This window comes from Pogona vitticeps, chromosome 3 (genome assembly GCF_051106095.1).
Source record: "Pogona vitticeps strain Pit_001003342236 chromosome 3, PviZW2.1, whole genome shotgun sequence".
NCBI classification, from domain to species: Eukaryota; Metazoa; Chordata; class Lepidosauria; order Squamata; family Agamidae; genus Pogona; species Pogona vitticeps.
In genome coordinates this window covers 23,461,079-23,474,263 of record NC_135785.1, presented here as the reverse complement: position 1 = coordinate 23,474,263, position 13,185 = coordinate 23,461,079, and the positions used below count along the sequence as shown (strand labels likewise).

Below are 13,185 nucleotides of genomic sequence, written 5' to 3'. Positions count from 1 at the left end.
TTTTGAGATTGTATCCCTGTACTGTACAGTTTTTCCCACTCAGATTCCTATGCAGTATTTTTCTTTGCAGCATCGGACTTTCCTTTCACTTCCAGGTTTGTCCATAGCTGAGTGTTCTTCGGCTTTGACCCAACCACTTCATCAGCTCTTTCTTGATGTCTTCCGCTTCATTAGCTGTGGAGCTACTCGTACTTGTCCTCCGCTCTTCCTCAGTAGCATGCTGGACGCCTTCCAACCTGAGGGACTCATCTTCCAGCGCCATATCTTTCAGCCTTTTGTTTCTGTCCATGGAGTTTTCTTGGCAAAGATAACGGAGTGGCTTGCCAGTTTCTGCTCCAGGTGGACCGCGTTTAGTCAGAACTCTCCACTATGACCTGTCCATCTTGGGTGTCCCTGCACAGCATAGCCCATAGCTTCTCTGAATTGCTCCCCCTTCACCACGACAAGGCAGCAGTCTGTGAAGGGGCAGCACCAATCCGGGAAGGGGTGATCCGTAAATATGCTTACCAAAGCCTAATTCAGACGTTTAGAAATGGATGTAGTACAGTAATGTACTGTGATTGTACAATCATATATTCCAGATGTCTAAACTGGAAGTCATGTCTTTAGTGACAAACTGCATTGTTTAGCACGGGGATACTTTGAAACTAGGAACTTCATAATGGTTCATATAAGCCGCAGTCCCAAACAATTGTATAGACTTTTAAACTAGAATATCCTGTGATTGATTCATGCATGAAACACTGGAGTACACTTTACTCAAATTTAGACAGATAGTAAATGTATGGGACAAGGGCACAGAAAACTCAAATTCATCTGTAATAGGTCAAGAACTGCTAGATAACTTTGTGGTTCATGTGTCTGACTACAGAGCCAGAGGGTGGGAGTTCGATTCCTCACTCTGCCTCTTTGACAAGGGTTGGATTCATTGATCCATAAGGTCCCTTCGAGCTCTGCAGTTCTAAGATTATTATGAAACTCATTGGGTGCCCATGGCTGTTGTGGGGATGCAAGTGGTAAAGAGGAGAGATGGGCTTGAGCTCATTGTAGGAGAACTGGGATATTAATGTGAATAGTGTTGTGTTTGAGGTATGGTTTTGGGTGTTTTCAATAGAAGAGGATTACCTGGGCAGAGAACAGGTGGCCTGGCAGCTGTTGTTGGAGAGCTCTAACATAGATAATTATGAGAAATAATGGGAGTTGCAATACAACATGATCCAATCCAACATGATCTGGAGAGCCACATGGCTCTGTTTCTACTATGCATAGTAATGTGGTTTTTTTCTGCAAACGTATGATGTGCAGCTGGATCAGAAGGATCTTAGCAACTGTGATGAAGACAAATCAGAAGAAGATTATTTGATTGGTGTATGAGGGCCCAACCCATTCGGGTTTCTTCACTCAGGTTTTCTTTAGGGAGGTATCACAGTTGCAGGTAAAAATAGTTCTAGGAGAGTAGCAGTCTGTATTACAGGAAGAGGTTGTGGCACCTGAAAGATTAACAGGCATTTCACATAAGCCTATGTGAATTGCAGCCTGCCTCCTCAGATGAATACTGTAGAGTGTTGCTTTTGCTGGCAGATTATCCATACACTGGCTAAGATGAAATAGAGAAACAGAAATGCAAAAGGTACAAACAGTGATCATTGTCTTAACAATTTCCAAAGAAGTTGCTGTTTTGGTTTATGGGGCAGAAGTTCTCATGGCCTGCAGCCAAGTTCTTCAGCTTTATCTTATTTTGTTTCTCTCCTACCAGAGGTGGAATATCGTCATGGCTACACCGATTTGGGATGTGGCAACTCTAAACCATGTTGTTGCACTTCATCCAACGAATCCACAGCCAATATGATGTTCTCATACCTGTATCTTTCTCCATGTGTTTTGTCCTGAATGACCAGCTGTAACAATCTGTTCTTGTCAGTTTTCATCATGTGGCTGAGTTCCTCTAGCTTTCTGCTCCCCTTTTTTGATGTTTTATGGCTTCTTCACTTACATTCTTAGTCTTAATATTTCTTTGACTTAGTATTATTTCTTCATTTGTCAGTCTCTCAGTTTCAAGAAATGTTCAGCATCATAGGGCAAATCCACATTTCAAAGGTTTCTAGCTCTTCCATAATTGTCTGTGTTATGGACCGCAAGTCCAGGGTAATGATACAGGGATACCTGCACAAATGAATCAGCATATGGCATGAGATAGAAAAAAATTGTCCCTTTTCAGGCCACAGAAGATAGGATTGAGTTTAATTGATGGATTCTTGTTCTGCTTTTGCCCTTTGAAATCCGTCTCTAAGGCTTTAAGAGTAGATATGCTGATTTCAGAGAATATTTATTTATTTATTTATTTATTTATTTATTTATTTATTTATTTATTTATTTATTTATTTATTTAAAGCAATTTTTATGCCACCTTTCTCCCATGACAGGACTCAGGGGTGTGTGTTTTGTATGTGTATTGCTTGTGCCCATTTATTGTTTTGCATAGAAGCTGGCCTGTTCTTTGAAAAATTAAGTATAACATGTATTAAATTTGACGATGGGCAGGTACAGTATATGAATCCGTCCTGTCATGGATGACGTTATTAGGTCTTGTATTACCCTGTTTTCCCCAAAATAAGACCTAACCTGAAAATAAGCCCTAGTATGATTTTTTTAGGATGCTCGTAATATAAGCCCTACCCCAAAAATAAGCCCTAGTTAAATGAAACCCCACCCTCCACCATTGTGCAGCAGCCAGAAGATGACATGATTGTAAAATAAAACATCCCCTGAAAATAAGCTCTAATGCATTTTGGGGGGAGCAAAAATTAATATAAGACTCTATCTTATTTTCAGGGAAACATGGTACATACATTATATGGATGGATCATCAGGCTACAAATAGATGGTTTGTGGATTATAAAAGGAGATAAAATGGTTCAACCATGAGTCTCAAATGAAAGTGCAAGTGCATTAAGGATCTTCTGAGTTAAAACAATACTGCTGCCACCAGCTGGTCATAACTGTGTTAATATAGGAAGAAAGAACTCATTTAAAACTGTGGACTATAAGTACTTCAATTTACTCTTTCGTTATATATTTACTTGTTTATTATACTTTTATCCCATCCATCTAGTGACATTGCCACGGCTCTGGGCGGCTTACATATGTGAAATTTCTGCTTTCAGGAGAAATATGACATTTTGGATTTTTTTGGACCAACTCCCAGAATTCTTCAACATTATCCAGGCAGATTTTGGGAGTTTCAGCCTACAGACCCACACCTTCAGACACACCAAACATTTCACTCACCAGGAGAAGGGCCTAGCTTGACCACTCCATGGCCTAGCTCTGGCCTACAGTGGACCCTCTACTTACGGAATTAATCCGTATTGGAACGGTGGCTGCAGGTCGAAAAGTCTGTAGGTCAAGTCTCCATTGACCTACAATGCATTGAAAACTGATTAATCCCGTAACCGGCCGTTTTTGTTCCATTTTGTTTTTTTTTTTTTTTTTCTGGTCTGTAGGTCGATTCTCCGGCTGCAAGTCGAACCTAAATTTTGCGGCCAGAGAAGTCTGTAACTCGAAAAGTCTGTAAGTCGAGCCATCTGTAAGTCGAGGGTCCACTGTAGCTTCCTGTTAAAAAAGGAAGTTGCTCCGGTTCTGCCTGGGAGTCCTATGACTTCCTAGCCCAGGCAGATTTGTAGCTATGGGGAATTCTTGGAGAGTTCTAGAATTTCTGGTCCAGAAAGATGTGCATGTTGCATAATGCATTTCACAGTACAGTACTGTAGTGGGCAGTGGGGAAAAGCCAAGGAGATTACAAATCTGACTGGGGAGAAGAATCCCTCCCACCTCAGTTGTTACATAGATTCACAAATGTGTCCTTTACCTTGCTCTTCCATCTATATTCAGACACCACATGCCTTTGTTATCAGAATAGCCCATGAGCCACTTACTTCATTTATTTAGTACAGTACTTAGGCTCCTCCTTTCCTAGGTGTTCAAAGAGGCGAAATGAACAAAAATACAGCACAGTGGATTGCCAGCAAAATACAGGGAGTGGAAGAGGTGGATGAAATACAGTTAAAAACAGCAAGAGATATCAGAAATAAACATCAGATTAAAAACTACTGAGAACATTGCATTTACTATTGTTAGTAAAAGATTCCAAAACTAAAGGGCTTAGAAGCCAAAAGTCTTCATTAAAATGACGAGTCTTCACGCTGTAGAGGAAGATCATTAGCAAAGGGGTGAAATGGACCATGTTAGTTAGAGAATTGTAGGCTGTCAGAAGGGCATTGATTTGAGAAATGCAGGAGGCTCTGTTTTTTAAAAGGTCTGGTCTTGGGTTACTCTGCCGATGTGGACCAATGGAAGGTCAGAGGTGCTTTCTATACCAGACAGAACTAGCAAAGGGAACAAGGCAGTTAGTTATTCAACATACCCTTGTCATTCTTTTCATAGACATTTTTGCCAGAACTGCATAGAGTTATACGGTGGGAAAACATCTCTAATGGCATTTTGTAAATATAAATAACTGGATCAGGGCTTGCCAACTTTTTTCCCTGTTGTTTGCAGATAAAAAAAGTTGGCAAGCCCTGATCCAGTTATTTATATACTGAAAACAACAGGTCCCCTCCCTGCCTACATTTAAGAGGCTGTTGAAAATGATGCTCTTTAGAGATGTGTTTGATGGCAGCCTCTTATGATTCCCTTTGCCACTGGCCTGCTATTCTATACCCTACTATTTTATTCCTTTCTTTAAAGGGCTGCACTACCTGTTTGTGTATTTGAAATGTTTTTCCTATTTTGTTTTATGCTATTGTTTGGTTTATTGTTTGTTTGTTTTATTTTTAGCTTGTTCACCACCCAGAATGTTGCATAGGTGCTCATGGGGCAGTGTAGAAATTTAATGAAAGAATGAGTGAGTGAGTGAGTGAGTGAGTGAGTGAGTGAGTGAGTGAGTGAGTGAGTGAGTGAGTGAGTGAGTTACTTAGTTTGCTGGCATCTGTACTGATGCCTAAGTAGATATTCAGGCAAGGTTCTTGATTTTGTTTTTCTTGCTCCAGTAACATAGAGTTTGGGTATACACTGGAACACATCACTGGCCTTTATCTGACTGATAATTTGTGTGGAAAGCTTATTACATTTTAATTCTGTGTCCTGGTTCAGAAACTCAGTGGTTTACATATGATCACCATCCATCTCACTCACAGTTTAATGAGGGTTAACCTTTGTGTGTTTCCTGAACATAGAATGCCCATCCCTGATATTTCGGAGGCATGAGTTGAGAGGTTTGTGGTTCAGATCTCATGTCAGTCCCCTAGCTTTGTTTGTAAAATTGGTATTACATTACTGACCAAATTTACAGGGCTGTTGTAAGGATGATTGCGATAGTAGATGGGAAACAGTTCAAACACTGAAAAAGAACTACATAAAAACAGGGTTGTTTTTGTTAGAAAATGCTGAAATCTAATAAAAATAAGAGTTCTCTTCTAGTTGCGTGCCACTTGTGTAGGATGTTATCTGTAAAGTTTGAACTCTCACAGAATGTAATAACAATAGCTCTTAAATGGAAGAAGTAAATGCTGGTTGGGGACTTAAAAACAGCAAATCAGGCGTTCTCTGGTTATGCAGCCTTTATATTGTACAAGTGAATTCTTCTCTGCTCTGCTGCCTGTGCTGGAAGGAGATTACAGTTCTTCATGTCCCTTTGGCAAGATTCCCTTTACCACTTAATCTGCTTCTCCTACAACAATTGTAGCATCCTGGCTTCTGTCTGGAAGACAAGCAATTCCATTTTGTTCAGTTGCAACATATAAATCACCTGGGGGAGGAATGCATGAATGCTAAATTTGTCAGTATGGAACAGACTTTTATTTTTCTCCTGTTCATATGTGTTTCAAAATTTGATGTGGCATGGTAGCTTTGCTGTGGTCTTGGTTTATTAAATCTGCCAGTCATGTTAGAAAATACAGATTTGTTGTAGCTGTTCCTAGAAGCTTTAGTTAACAAATTGTATGATCAGCTATATTGAATCAATTCATTTAAACCAGGCTGGTCTTGTTTTGAAAAAAGCACTTTTCATAATGGACTTTTTAAAAAAAGAATTAATGGCTGACTTTTTTGTATTTCATCCCTAATTCATATGCTAACTGGTTTTTAAAGCTGAGCTAAAAATACATGGTGTCAAATCATCTAAGTCACTGTATGCATGTTTAATGTGTATTGATGCACTTGTCTTCTCTGTGCTATGTGAAAGGGACAGTAAATATTTAGGTATAGATTTTCTATTTAATACATTTTTTGTAATGGGTAATTTGTAAGAATGTATAAGGGCTGTTTAACACATTATGGGACAGACATGTTTGATGTCTGTTCAGCAGTGGTTCCCAACCTCAGGTCCCCAGACGTTCTTGGACTACAACTCTCAGAAGCCTTCACAAGCAGTTGTGCTGACCAGGATTTCTGGGAGTTGCAGTCCAAAAATGTCTAGTGATCCAAGGTTGGGAACCACTGCTGTACAGTAGGTATGTACGGTCAGGAAAAGAATGATTTGTTTGACGTGTGGTGCTGGAGGAGATCTTTGCAGATTTGACAGGCTGTACTAGTAGTGAGAGATAATGTACTAGTAGTGAGAGAAAAAAGTTACTGGGGAAGGGAATTGCTTCATTAACACTAATACCACGGTCATTCTTTATTTATTTTTTTATTTTTTAAAAGTTTAAATGAAATTGTATATTACTTTTTCTAGAAATAATGGCAAGATTAAACTTAGGAGCATTACTAATAGGGCTAGGACAAGACCAAAATATAGCCTTGGATTATTTCCTTGTATTAATATTTATCAGCTACTTTTCCATTAGGCTTCCTTCAAAGTGGGTTATATCTTAAAAGCATGGTGTTCTATGCATTCCTCAGCAAAGACTCCTGAGATTAGTTGCTGCCATGTTGTATATAGGTGGAGAAGCAAGGTTTCCAGTATTTTATTTATTATTATTTTTTTACATTAAGGTTGACCAATCAAAGAAGTGGAGGCAGTGCAAAGTGACAGTGGACATTTTAAGCTAAGACGAGTGCTCACGTCAGCAGCACGTATACTAAAATTGGAATGATACAGAGAAGATTAGCATTCATCTGGGCCACAGGCAGACAGAATGGCAGGCAGAGACAAAGCAAAGTACAGTATTGTGTTATTTCAGGGTGCCTTGGAAAGTAAGCTTATTCCACAGTGGGACTCCCAGCAGAATCGTACCTCTGCTTGCCTTAACTAGCAAAAGGGACTCGTGTCAGCAGCAAGAAAGGATGCCCAAGTAAAAAGCAGCGTTTCCGTTGGTAGTTGTCTTTGCAGAGATTCATCCTCCTTCATTCTGAGTACTCACAGGTATCCAAGAGTCATCTTGCTATTGGGACAAAGTATTCAATAGCTCGGGCCTGTGGGAAATGGCTCATGCACAGCTCTGAGTGATGAAGAAGGGAGACTATGGCAGCAATGGAATGGGGGAAAAGAACCCACATGTCTGCATTTGTATTGGAAGTAGCACAGCCATTGGAAGTCATTGGGAGTCTCACCCATGAAAAGGAGTGTATGTGATGTGAACAGCTTCCTTATCCTTTCAATCTGCCTTATGACCAAAGGAGCCCATGTTACAATCCTTGTTGCTTCCTGTTCCTACAGAGCTCTGTGACATAGCTGGCCATTGGCCACAGTTGATTAAGAACAAGCCCCAGTTTAGGAAACAAGCCTCAAATCAACACATGGTGTCCTCCAGAAGTTGCTAACATCCCAAAGTCCTGACAGACTACATTGTAGTACATTGCTCTCCCTGAGTTCCCTCTACCTGATGGCAGGAGTCCTAAGCTCATTTTAATTTCTTTCCATGGCTCCTGTGTTGCACAGATCAAGGCAATGTGGGAATTCAAAGGGCAGCTCATGCCCAGGCACTCAGCACTGAGCATGGCACCACCCTCGCCATCAAGTAAGTCTCCTCCCTGATCCTGTAGGGTGGGTGGTAGAGGGACCACATAGACACTGTGAAAAAAGGGAAAACATAACCAAAAGAAAGCCATAGATTTCCACATGTTACTTCATTTGCATAGACACAAAGTTAAAGATGATGACATAGTTTTAGTACAAGACTGTAACCACAGTGGGGGACTTGCATGCTAGTTGAGTCTGCTATTGAAATGTAGTTTGCGAGGGAACTTCAAGGCACCTGTACTCCTTTCTTTAAATTCTTTCTCTGAAATCTAGCAATAATTTCCTGCTCGAGTGGGTCAGTTTGAATCAGTGGAACTTACAGAGAAGTTGACTAACCAAAACCCCACTGATTCTGTGAGCCTTCTCTAGTTGTGACATGCTGCTGGATTTCGTCTTTTAACTTTTAAACTGGATTTGTGCTGTGCATCCCTTCAAGTGGAGGTCTTTCACACCATACAGCAAAATCACACCCTTCCAGGATATGCATCTTTTAAGGATAGGATGGGCAAAGTGTGTTGGATTCTAGATGTTGGATTGTACCTTGCAACATTCTTCACCACTGTCTGTACTGTGCGGGGTTGATGGGAGCGGCAGTTGAGCAACATCTTGAAGGCCATCCTTGCTTTAAATATACTGTGAAGGAAAAACCCCATTCTCAGTTACTTGGTCTCAATCACTAGCTCCAAGTACAAGAGTGCTTTTTGCTGTGTTCCTTTTTTACTAGGGTAGCCATTACAGGGACCTAGTAGAAAGCATTCTCATCAAAGTTTGTGTTGGTCTCAGTATTGCTTATGATGTTAAAAATTCCTAGCTATCCTTTAGTTGCTACTGGGAAGCTGAGCTGTTTTACATAGGAGCTTGCCATTTTTATAGGGCAGAGGGTTCATCTGCTAACCATGGATTTGGACATATTTAGTATTTTAACTTGAAGAGAAGTGTGAAGCTGTCCACCCACTTGTCAAAATCTCAAAATTTTGCCCTCACCTCTGTGGGCAGACTGATATATTACATCACGCAGCTTCTTTTTCTGTGATTTTCCTCATGGACCGTTGCAGTGGTTCTGTGGGTGGAGATTGAGTTATTTATTTCATTTTTATACCAACCGATAATGAATTGGCACTCTCTGGGTAGTGAACAAACAGCCAGAATATTAAATTGCAGTCAAGAACAGAATCAACCATTAAATATATTTGAGAGCAACAAATGGACAGACATAGTAATAAAGATATAAAAGGCATCATATCCTCCACTGAAATGGAAACAGTTAAATTAAAATTAAAACTGCAGTCTAACTTCCCAACTACCTAAACCTAGAATGACATGGTAAATGCTATCACAATGCTTACAGGTTTTCAAGTGTAAGAGCTTTAAAAGCCATCCTGAAGATAGCAATTTTTAACATTTTCTGACGGTCAGCAGTGATAGTTCTTGGTGAGCCACCAACTGTAGCTTCTTCCGCAATAAGAGAGACAGGACAATAAATGCTCAATTTCTAGTTCTGGATTTCTGGCCTCCCTTGGTGTTGGCACTTTCGAAGACAAATATTGTAAGCAGCAAAGGGGACTGGTATTTTATCGTGACCGTCACGTCATGCTTTTCCCACTCAAATCTTGTCCACTCATATGATGCTTTTGTGTGCCTTTCCATGTTAAGACTAGATATCCCTGCTCCAGCCATTGGATGCAAATGGGATAGACACAAAAAAGTGTCTTGTGGCAACTTCAGGACTAATGTGTTTTATTTTGCACAAGTTTTTGTGAATTGCAGCCACAAAAGAATACTGTGAGACCTTTGATTTTGGTGCAAGAGAGCTAACATGTTTGCCCTCGTAGAGGTTCACATGGATAAAATGTATGTGGCTGCCTTGTCATGTATATTTTAATTCAGGGTGGGAAACTTCATGGGTCAGATAACCATATTCAACCTGTCCTGGCCTGCCTAATTCTTAATGGCAAAAACAAAACCCTACCTTGAGGGAAGCACTTTATTTTAAAACATGTCATGTGGAAAATGACTGACTGACTGTCTGTCTGTCTGTGTCTGTCTGTCTATCATTTCCCTGAAAATAAGACCTAACCTGAAAATAAGCCCTAGTATATTTTTTCAAGATGCTTGTAATATACTGTAATCCCTACCCCCCCCAAAAAGCCGCAGTTTAATGAAACCCCACCTTCCACCATTGTGCAGCAACCAGAAGAATGTATGCAGCAACCAGCCACATACATTTATTCAAATACATGACTGTATTTGAATAAATGTAGATTGGTGTACATGAAAAAATAAAACATCCTCTGAAAATAAGCCATAATGGTTTTTTTGGAGCAAAAACCCGGTCTTATCCATCCATCTCACATGAGTAGCTTAGAACTAAGGATAAACAGTAAATTTTTGGAAACTATGTTGCTCCCATTTTGAGTTAAAACACAAAACGTTCCAGTGTGTAGTACCCTTGGTTGCAAAGTACTCAAATGTGATCGATAGGTAAGTTGCTTAGTGCTTTTTTATTCCATTTCTGCCAGTTTCAGTCTTTTAGAAGAAACATTATTCCGAACCTTTCATGGAAACAAATGTGAAATACTGTAATACCATTCAGTGGTGGAAAACTGCTGCCATTATCTCTTTTTTTACAACCAACTCCCAAGATTTTAGCTTGCATTAGAGGGAAACGCAAACACATCTTGGCATGATTTAGTATGCTTGGTAGTGTGTTTAATAAGATTGTCTTGGGTGAATAGGAAGTAACCTTATATTTCCAACATCAATAATATTTCTAACAAAATCAACATTATCTTCAGAAGGTTTTGATTTATTCTTTAGAGGGGGACCACTAAACAGAGCATTGGCTCCCTCATAGGCTTCATGTGTGTGAAGGAATTCCAAGGGGGTATTAATACAGTATTTACATATAACATATATACACATATGCATTGTATGTGTGTATATGAACATGTGGATTAATTTATTTAAATACAATATTTTTACCCTGCCTTTCTCCTTAAAAAGGACCCAAGGCGGCTTACATCATTAAAACACAATATTTAAAGCTAAAAACAGTGAGTATACAAATACTAAAAAGGATCAAAGAAATACCACTCTGAGAAATGGTGTAAAAAAGCACTACTAAAAAGACATTCAAAGCTAGGCATAACAATCCATTTAAAAAATCTCACTCAGGCATCCAGTCATTGAGGAACAAGCTCACCTGAAGAGAAATATCTTTATCTGCTTGTGGAAGGACAGCAAAGATGGGGCCAGTCTGGCCTCCTGTGGGAGGGAGTTCCAGAGTCTGAGAGTAGCAACTTGCATGAATGTGTGTGCACATGCACCTGAACAGATTTTCTGTTTTCGGATTCCATGCTATAGAATGAGTTTAAAATAATTTTTACTAATTTTTTTGTTCATAGTCTATTTGAAATTATTAACTTAATTTTATGTTTAAAGAGCTTAGATAAAGGGAGCAATTGTGAACTAAGAGTTTAAGACAAGTGCTCCTGAATGAAAACAAAGTTCCATTTTTCACAATGGCCAGTCTGATATCTTCAGTCTGATACTATCAATCCAGTAGCCCTCTTCCCACTGTTCTCCCCCAACAACTGCTATTGATATTCAGGTTGTATTTTGTCAAGGAAGCTAATAGTCAATGAAAGTCCTCTAGAAATGGGTCAGTTGTCTTTCAGTAAGGAATTTTATATATTAAATATGCACTGCGGGAAGAAATACCTTTTTTTTTTTCCGGTGAGAGTTCTATCCTGATTCTACTTCAATCAGTATTCTTGCCTGGGCCAGGTTATTGTGGACATGAGTGAGAAACTGTAAATCGTCATGGCTTATTTATGTTTTATATTCAAAACAATGGTAATTGCAAGTATTTCTGAAGGACTCCTTCTAGCTTCACCCATTAAACTTCAGGCTCTCTGTGGTTTTGAGACCATATCATCTAAAGAATATTTTGTGGTTGTATGACAGCACCTGCAGAAAGCTAATTCTCTTTTCTTTTGAATTAGAGAGATGTTGGGTTTCCTGCAAAACTGAAGTATAGCAGGAAATAGAATCATAGAATAGTTGATTTGGAAGGGACCTACTGTATAAGGCTATTGAGTCCAACTCCATGCTCAATGCAGGAACAGTTGGATAAGACTGACTTTGCTCAGGTACAATCTGTGCATTGTATTCCCACCCTTCTGCTTCTATTAAAATCTTGATGATGTTGTTGGGAAAAGTGGCACACAGGAAGGGTGCACCTTACTTCCAAGCTGAGTCAAGGCAGTCTTGATTCCAGTAAAAGCAGTTTTTAAAGGCTGTGACTGTATGTACGTCCCAGTGGTTCTGTGGAGAGATATAGCCCCTCTCTTAATGGGAGATGCCCATCACTAATTTGGAGAACATGAAAGTGAACTGTCATTTGTCCTGATTTTAATGGTAGGGACTTGATTTCAACCTAAATTCTTCCTGCCTAGTGCATAAAGGGTTACAATGGCAGTCCACAAGCTTATTTCTGGCGTATCTTCATCTCCCTTTGACAGATCTCTCTGTCCTGTTCCATCCCCTTGGCTGTTCAGGCTGATGTTGGACAGTGGAAAGACAGTTGGCTATGTTGCTATCTTTTGTGTCGTGCTTATGCCCCATGTAAAATGGTCCCCTGCCAAATTACTTGATGACCATTAACACAACTGTTTTTCTCTCTCTAGTGGATGCCTGTAAAGGTATATTCTTTTTAAAAATTTAGAAGTATCTATCTCCTAAATTAATTTATATTTTTGCAAATTGGGAGTGGGTATTAAAATGATTCTATTCCCCAGTAAACTTAGATTTTTGCCCTACATGTCAGTGCAGAAATTCTGCCACTAGCTTTGAAGTACAGGACTAATATCTTAGGAAGCTTGTCGTGGCAGGAGGCAGTGTACTTTGGCCACTTTTCACCCAGTTCAAAGGTTGAATGAGGCTGGCAGAGTTCTTTATTAAGGTGTTTGTTGCTCAGTGAAGAGATGTCTTCAGAAAAAAATATTTGTAAACCGCAACACTTGCCATTTAGACTGACGTATAGCAACTATAGGTGATTTAGGCATTGTTATACAAGCACTTGGGCTCATTTCACTGCATGGTCATCTTAATACTATCAAAAGTTATACAATTCTGTGTTGACTTATAAATGGATGAGCATCGCTACATAAGCATACTCTGCAGATTATCTATTGACTATGCAATATGGCTGAAAATCAGTTGAC

General features: G+C 39.5%; 1 protein-coding gene and 1 non-coding gene across 6 annotated transcripts in view; both read left to right on the top strand.

Moving 5' to 3' along the window:
* The window catches only part of SCHIP1 (schwannomin interacting protein 1), a 525,056-nt gene that overhangs the window by 418,886 nt on the left and 92,985 nt on the right, over positions 1–13,185 (top strand). The gene's annotated exons all lie outside the window — the stretch shown is intronic.
* On the top strand, positions 7,056–7,164 carry LOC144588534 (U6 spliceosomal RNA). The gene has a single exon (XR_013544140.1). It is a non-coding gene; the product is annotated as a U6 spliceosomal RNA (small nuclear RNA).